We start from the raw sequence: 8,638 nt of genomic DNA, 5'->3' as shown, positions 1-8,638 counted from the left end.
TATTACGAATATAGAGTAACTCAAGTTTTTAATATAATAAACTTAACAATGAAGTTTCATTTGATTGTTACTGAAGGGTGACAAAGAAATCAACTTCCAGTCAGTAAGAGGGTGGTTCGTAAGTACGGCTTGAACGTAAGTCGGACGTTCGTAACTCGAGGACTGTTTGTAGTATAATATTGATTTGTGTCAAATATGCATCTGTATACCTCCTGCCATTTTCCCACAGCCTAAATTAAGATACCATAAAATCCCTATTTAACGTCCTCGGGGGTGTTACATTTTCCAAAAGGGGGGCGTTTATTAGAGGTCATGTAGTGTAATCGATCATCATTTCTCTCCCTAAAAAGTTCATGCAAATGCCACAAGTACAAGTAAATGTGTTAATACAGTTATACAGTTGTCAATATCAGTGTTTTTCACGGAAGTTTGACGTGCTCATATAGTTATTAATGTGTTTGTGGATTGTTTCATGTTACGGACTATGGAAGAGAATGGGATTTAAAACTTGGTACCGGTAAGCTTTTTTCATTCTTTTCTGATTACTCAAAAAAAAATATACCGGGTATTTTCAAAAATGGGTAGGGGCGTTAAATAGGGATTTTACAGTAGATTTCCACTTAAACATGGACATATTTACATTGCACCAAACCCAAATTATTTGGACAGGTATCAGCATTGAATTTAACTCAACCAGTCTTCGAAGAATTCTCCTGGATCTGAAATATCTTCCTGGTATCCTGGATACTCCAGGTCAGATTCATTCGGGACTCTATGCATCACCCTCTCAGCATCAGATCACCTCTCAGGTCATTAAATGCAAATTGCAAGTAGGAGGCAATGAAGACCTGTCCTGAAGCAATGGTGCCTTGAACTGGGATCCAATTTTCCAATATCCCTGCACCTGTAAACCCCTGGCAGTCTGCAAAAGCATTCTTTCTACATCATCCATAGACAGGAGCACACCTCTCTTTTAGGAGTAGAGATTGTTCTGGTGCCTACAGGCTTAAATAATTATTCAATAGAAACCATAAAAATTTCAGAGAAAATTTAATTTTAAAGCAGATACTGTCAAAATGAAACACATTAAAGACTTTACAAGACCTTAGAAGGCCGCGTGGAAGAAAAAATATCACATCAATCTTCCAAATGACTTGTTACCTCATATGACTTTCCTGTAAGGCCCCCCAGTCGATGCAAGGAATTGGTGTCTAGGCCAAAGTTCTACTGGTAGGACCCCAGTGTATCCATAAGCAGAGGGACACTACCACATATAGCACCTCCTGGTGTCATGGCTCCTAGACATGCTGCCATGGCTGCTCTCCCCAAGCTCCCAGACAGTGCCTACCTTTTGTCCTTCACAGTGGAGGTGAGGTTGGGTAGCACACCAATCGCGTACTAATATTTTCTGCAGCTGAGGGAAGTCAAAGCACTGTGACTTAAACTATGAGATTAAGAAAACTCGAGGATGGTCAACCCCACACTGTCTGAGACCTGCCTCATAGTTGGTTCTGATCTGATTCAATACAGTAGAGGAGTCCTAACCTCTACACCTTTGTTGCCTTTATGTTGTTATCAACTTTTTTGCATACAAAGTAGAAATTTTTCCCTACTTGCTCTACACATTTTGGCAGGATTACGCAACATTCTTTGAATTGCTCAGATGTCACAATGATGAAGTCATACTGGTATAGACCCACAGCATCCAGATCATCCTGGGGCTGAAAAGAGGGTGTTCCAATGCCTGGCAGATCCCAAAGCTGGACAGTGAGAACGCTAGGGTGGGCATAGACCTTAGCCTCTCCGGTTGTCTCTGTGACACCAGTTGTTGCTGCTTCTGGGTCTTTATCTCAAATCCCCCGAAAAGCGTTGATGAATGAGGACTTCCCTGACCCAGACTCTCCTGTGACTGCAGTCTCTAGAGTGGTGGACATCAGCTGTCCAAGCATGTTCTGAATCTGTGCCACCACTTCTGCGACCACTTGTGACTTCACCGTGCTGCTTATCTCCTGAATCTTTGCTTCGCTGATTTTTTGCAGCTTTGTCATGGGAACAGGTTGATTCTGGAAACTGTAGATTTAACACATTGAGGTTGAATCCATTTCAGCTAATGAAAAGCACACTAAGACTCAGACTAAGAAAGAACAGTAGCTCAGAGGGTAGCGCTCGTGTCTCATAGTGTGACATGGGTTTTAATCTGGCTCAATATGTGCAGTTTGCAGGTTCCCCTCAGTTTTCAGGGGGTTTCCTCTCACAGTGAAAAGACGTGTTTCAGATGACCTGGGGAAGTTAAAATTGCCCATTTTCTGTGTGTGTTACATTGTGAATGGGGGAATGATTGTAAGTACTTTAGTGTACTGTGTCTGGCATTGTTCCACACAGTCAAACTAAGTCCTGAGGGTTCTGACATGATCTTTTATGAATTCAGCATTGCACAGCTTAATCTGATATTTTCAACTGATGATATAATCATACGGGGAAGATCAAAAGAACAACATGATTACAGTTTGAGTGTCAGGCCATGCCCTCATCAGCAAATTACCGCACCTGCTGCTAGTCAGCATGACCAGGTATAAAAGGAGTGCCGTCACTACACAGGGTTGCAGAATCTTACAACGCCCGCCTGCCTGGCTTGTGATTCCCCGGTCTCCTGCCTTCTGACCCTTGCTTGCTCACCTGGTTACCGAGATCTGTTTCACCCTGGAAAATGACGTCTGCGCCTCAGAAGACCCACGCCTGTCCTTGACCTATGTTCTCTATTTCATTCAATGAGTGCCCCAAAATAAACATACCTGCACTGGGGTCCAAACCCCTACCTCCTGTTTCCCATCCCTGTTCATGACATGGAGAAAGGCATTAGCAACATTAATAATGGCAAACCTGAAATAATGAATAAAGGAAAATGTCAACAGAACAACTTAATTGCTGGATACATCATTAGCAGTAAAGGTATTTGCCATGTTCCATTCCAGAAATGAGTAGACAGACCCAAGTGCAGCGCAATCTGACTTTTACTTTGGAAAATCCAAGAAGCGTGGTCACAAGTTTGTCTTTTCAAGGGAAATCCAAAAGGCATAGTCAAGTAACAGGCAATAGGTCAAAGAACACAGGGAGTCAAATCAGGTCAGGAGGAGGCTAAAGAGCAAGGTAGAGAACAGGGAAACCAAGAAGGTTGAGTCACTAGGTTTGTTAGGCACAAGGCAAACAAGATTCCACATCAGCATTAGTTCTGCTGCAGCCTATTATGCGTCTGTCTTTGCCGAGCCCCAGGTGTGCCTCGTTGCTCTGGTGGCATGGGCATGGCAGTATTAGACCCAAAAAAGATTTCAGTTGTAGAAAACATGTTCAATGGAGGAAAAAAAGATGTTCAAAGGGTCTCTGGAATGGTGAGCTACATGGCAAAGTTCATAACTGACCAATCCAAGTAAATAGCTCCACTCTGAAGACTGAAAAGAAAGCATAATGGAAACGAAACCATAAACGTGAGACAGCATGAAATCAACTGAAAAAACAGCCGACAGAAGAACCAATGCTTAATTTCATGTTAAGGTGTCACACCCCAGAACACTTTCCAGCAGCTCAAGCAGGCACACCTGCACCAAATCAAATGGAGGCATTAATCCAGATCCACCACCCACGCCATCTGCAGAATCTCACTGTGGCTCCTGCAAATTTTGAAATTGCCCCACGGATCAAGACCACCAACTCAGCTTCAACATGGACCTCAACAATGGCTTTTCTTTATCACCTTGCCGCAGGAACCACTGCCCCGATTCTCTTCAATAAAACCTGCCCTTGGGATCAATCTCTCATGCTCCCGTGTCCTCAGATTACTAAGCAAGATTTCATCAGATGTGTCACAGAGTGGATTTTTTAAGAAATTTTTTTAAATGGTGGAAAATGACTTACACCTGTGAAAAATCATCATTTTATGTTAGGGTAGGAAAATAGTGTAGAGACCAACCAGTCACTTTTAACTGTATTGTTCCAAAAGCCACTGAATGACTGCTCATGGAGAATAGAGAAAATGATGATTAAGCTGTAATGGACACAGTGGTGCAGTGGGCTTGACCAGGTCCTGCTCTCTGATGGGTCTGGGGTTTGAGTCCTGCTTGAGGTGCCTTGTAACAGACTAGCATCCTGTCCAGGGTGTGTCTCCTCCCCCTCCAGCCTTGCACCCTGAGCTGCTGGGTTAGGTCTGGTTTGCCGTGACCCCACTCAGGATGAGAGGTTTCAGCCAGTGTGTGCGTGTGTTATGCACTGAAAGTGACATATTCACCAGGCAAAATAATATACACAGCAGGCACACTTTTCCAAGCAGTTCCACCAAAAGTGCCAGTGAGTGAAAAAAGAAATGTGAAAGCCTATATCGTGTTGTATCTTTCATTGTTTGGGTTGGTGCTGTTTGATGTTGTGTGGAAAGGTGTTTGTCTTTGGTTGCCAACTTGTGATTGCTGATAAGTGGTTGGTGGTGATCATGGGGTTGCGGTGGCGCAGTGGGTTGGACCACAGTCCTGCTCTCTGGTGGGTCTGGGGTTCGGGTCCCGCTTGGGGTGCCTTGCGACGGACTGGCGTCCTGTCCTGGGTGTGTCCTCTTCCCCTCCGGCCTTATGCCCTATGTTGCCGGGTAGGCTCCGGCTCCCCACGACCCCGTATGGGACAAGTGGTTCTGAAAATGTGTGTGTGTGGTTGGCGGTGAGTTAAAATTGTACAATTTGGAATGCAACCTATAGAGCTGCCACTAGATGGCCATACGTTAATAACGTTCTTTGTTTTAGCAAAAACGTGATATAGCAGAGAAGAAGAGTTTGCCTCGTAGAGTGTACGAGTTGAGCGATAGATGTTTTTTGTTGGTGTTTTAATGAAATGTAATGTTGTTATTGGAAAACCCAGAAGTCGGTCTCGTCATTTGTGAACTCAAGAGGCTGAAAAAGGGTTAGTGACAACATAGGTATAATAACAAAATCATTTTGAATTTCGGGTTCGAAGATGGATATTGAATCAAAGATGGAGCTGAGACAGGAAGAATGTAACATTACTCAGAGAAAACAGCGAAATGATGGGCAAATGACAAACAGGATTGTTCACCAAACAAAATGGAATGCTGGAACTAAAGGGTTGAAAGCTGGAGGAGGAGGGGACACACCCAGGACGGGGCGCCAGTCCATCGCAAGGTACCCCCAGCAGGACTTGGATCCCAGACCCACCACAGAGCAGGACCTGGCCAAACCTGCTGTGCCACCATGCCCTCCTCTCAATCAATAAATCATATATTTCGGTGGCACAGCGAGTAGTGCTGCTGTCTCACAGTGCCTGGGTGGTGTGAGAGAACGTGGGTTCGATGCTGCTCAGTCTGTGTGGAGTTTGCATGTTCTCCCCGTGTCTGCGTGGGTTTCCTCCCACAGTCCAAAGACATGTTGTTCAGGTTCCCCCATAGTGTGTAAGTGTCATGGAGTGAGTGTGTTTCACTGACGAATGGATGAGTAACCCCTTGTAAGTAGTGTATCTAGCAGTGTAAGTCATCTCACCTTGAGTGAAAACGGTGTGGGTTCAGGCCAGGCCGCACAGTGATTTGCATACATTCAGGATCTTGTTCCCTTACACAAACAGAATTCAGTTCAGAAAGTGTATATTTAAAAACATTTAAATTTGTTAATTGTTTCAGGCATTTAACCATATGCAAAATATTTCCACCTCTCCAATGTTAGATATTGTTTAAAAAGTACAAATTGTATCATTGTATACTGCTTCACATTGTCTATACCTTCATTTAAAATCACTTATATATGGGATGATTGTACTTTACTTATTACATTATTCTATAGTCTTGAGAGAAGATATCACACACACACACTTTCAGAACCGCTTGTCCCATACGGGGTCACGGAGCCTAACCCGGCAACTCAGGGCATAAGGCTGGAGAGAGGGGGACACACCCAGGACGGGACGCCAGTCTGTTGCAAGGCACCCCAAGCGGGACTCGAACCCCAGACCCACTGGAGAGCAGGACCCGGTCCAACCCACTGCGCCACCGCACCCCCTTGAGAAAATATCATGTACTTCTTTTTTCTTACTGGTCATAGGCCTTAGTCTTGAGTATATTGAACTTTTGGCGAGATTTTTAATTTGCATCGCTGACTATTTTGTGTCTGAATTTTCTCAAATGGAAAATTTTTTTAGTACCTCTGATCTATCATATATCATGTAAATTACAAAACAGGCTCAATCTCAAGCTCAGCTATTGTGAAATGCTGTAAGGAAGGAGAGAGAAAGCAAACACTGTAGCACCAGTTATAAATTTAATCAGTATATTTGTAACTATATTTGAAACATTATATCTTGTCTTCAATGTCACATTTTCATCCACTCATTTATCAGGTGCTTGTCCCCAAATCAACGTACATTTCAGAAAACAGTACAAAAAGTGCATTACATCAATGGAAGGACTGAGTTTATCCGCTTGTCTAGTATCCATTGATAATATTCGGCACAGTTTTATAATATGGTGTCACAGTGGCACAGCTTGTAACACAGTGTTTGGGCATATGTTTGAATCTGCTTAGTCTGTTTGGAGTTTGCTTGTCCTCGTGTCTGTGTAGGTTTCCTGCCACAAGCAGAAGACATGCTGTTCAGGTGAATTGGTGATGAAAAAAATTGCCTGTGGTGTGGGAAAGCCGAGTGGGTGTGTGCATGAGTGAGACAGTGAAAGGGACCAGAGAGTGAAAGTGAGTTTTATATTTCAAGCACTGTTTAAATACCACTTGAGGAAACACATACAGAGCTTTTCTGTGTTGGGAAAATACCATGCTAACAGCCACCTTAACTCGACAGCATTTAAACAACTATCAGACATCTACAAACCTTAATATATTTGAAATGAAAAATCTTTCACTTCTCTTTATTTAAAAGTGGACTCTAAATAATGAAAAGTAGGAACCTCAATAATAGTTTGTGGTGAAACAAACTCCCTCTCTGCTTCAGAACTGTTGAATCCTCCCCAGCACTGAAGAAATGTCCCAAAAGTGCTCTTAATGTTAGGTTGATTTCTCTCTCAGTCTCCTGACACATGGGTAAATTAGGCCAATATGCTCCTTTATTTCTTACTGATGACTGATGACCCATGAGTCACTGATGCCGTGGGTGGAAAATCCATCAGATCAGTGGCAAAAGACAGAAATATTGACCGGTCATCCTTGCAAAGGTACATTAAAAAGAAGGAAGTAAAAACTGTAGGGTACAGCGGAACAGCGGAAGCAAAGAGGGTCTTCACAGAGGAGACAGAGAGGGAGCTTGTAAGCCATATCAAGAAGCTTGCTGACCAGTTCCATGGCCTTCACACATTTCATTGAGAGCACTAGATACTGCAAAAACATAAGATATTGTCATGCTCACAATTGCAACCCATACTTCACATCGCTTGCAGCCTCTGGGCAAGTGTGTTTATGGTCCATTTAAGACCTATTACAACAGAGCTCTTGATGGTTGGATGAGATAAAACCCAGGCAAAACAGCCAGTGTATACCAAATCTCTGGATGTGTGAGTGACGCTTTCTTGTCAGCAATGACACCATGGACTATCTCTTCTGGATTCAAGTCCACAGAGATTTTCGCTTATAACAGAGATATTTTCTGTGATGGCGCAGTGGGTTGGATCAGGTCCTGCACTCCCGTGGGTCTGGGGTTCGAGTCCCGTTTGGGGTGTCTTGCGACGGACTGGCGTCCCGTCCTGGGTGTGTCCCCTCCCCCTCCGGCCTTACGCCCTGAGTTGCCGGGTTAGGCTCCGGTTCCCAGCGACCCCATATGGGAGAAGCGGTTCTGAAAATGTGTGTGTGTGTGTGTCCCTTGGGGTCACTGCCCTTTCTGGTCAGCGGCGGCGCCACTCAGTGCTGCTAGGTAACACTCACGTATCACCTCACAGTCTCATAGGACACGGAGGTATAAAAGGAGCCAGCGGAGCAGAACCAATTGAGGATTCTTAATCAGCGGTTCCATTGTGTCCTCTTGGCGATTAGTAGTCTCTTGTTCCCTCAGTCTGTTTCCTAGCTGTTCATGTTCCACTCCCGAGTGCCCGTCCTGTCACTTCCTGCTTCTTGTGCTCCAGTCCTGGTCCAGTGTACCAGTCCGGTATTTCGTCACATCTCGGGGTTACGGTCATACTCACAGAGTAGCGTTTCACTGTTCGCCGTAGTTCAAACACCGTGTGTTTCCTGTTTCACTTCCACCGAGTGTCTTACAATACGCACAGTGCACTTTTAACATCACCCTGCACGTGAGGTCATTCTACGTTTCCTCCGTGTTCGGACGTAATAGCAACCCGCGTCCGTGTCGGATTCCCATCCGGACGCTACAATAAGTAGATGTTTTCATTTACTTCTTTCTCATTTGTCCTTGCCAAGAGGAAAAGATAAGTAAAAACTGGCTCATCTTACTTTACTATTTTAGTGCATATTTTATTGGCATAAACCAAAGGTTTCAGTTACAGGAATGCAACCTTTTCTTTATCCCCATCAACACAGGATCAGGATACAGGATATCATAAGGATATAGGATATCATAAATTCAGTTTCGTTTATCAGGAAACGCACCCCTTCTCTTCTGCGTCACTTCTCGGATGGGTATAAAAAAGGGAAATAAAACG

General features: G+C 44.0%; 1 pseudogene; it reads right to left on the bottom strand.

Annotated features, from left to right (window-relative positions):
- Positions 1–1,224: 1,224 nt before the first annotated feature.
- On the bottom strand, positions 1,225–2,048 carry LOC114909732 (T-cell-specific guanine nucleotide triphosphate-binding protein 1-like; annotated as a pseudogene).
- Between the last annotated feature and the right edge of the window lie 6,590 nt (positions 2,049–8,638).

The sequence above is a fragment of the Scleropages formosus genome, unplaced genomic scaffold (assembly GCF_900964775.1).
Source record: "Scleropages formosus unplaced genomic scaffold, fSclFor1.1, whole genome shotgun sequence".
In the NCBI taxonomy this organism is placed as follows: Eukaryota; Metazoa; Chordata; class Actinopteri; order Osteoglossiformes; family Osteoglossidae; genus Scleropages; species Scleropages formosus.
This window is presented reverse-complemented; position numbering and strand designations above follow the sequence as displayed.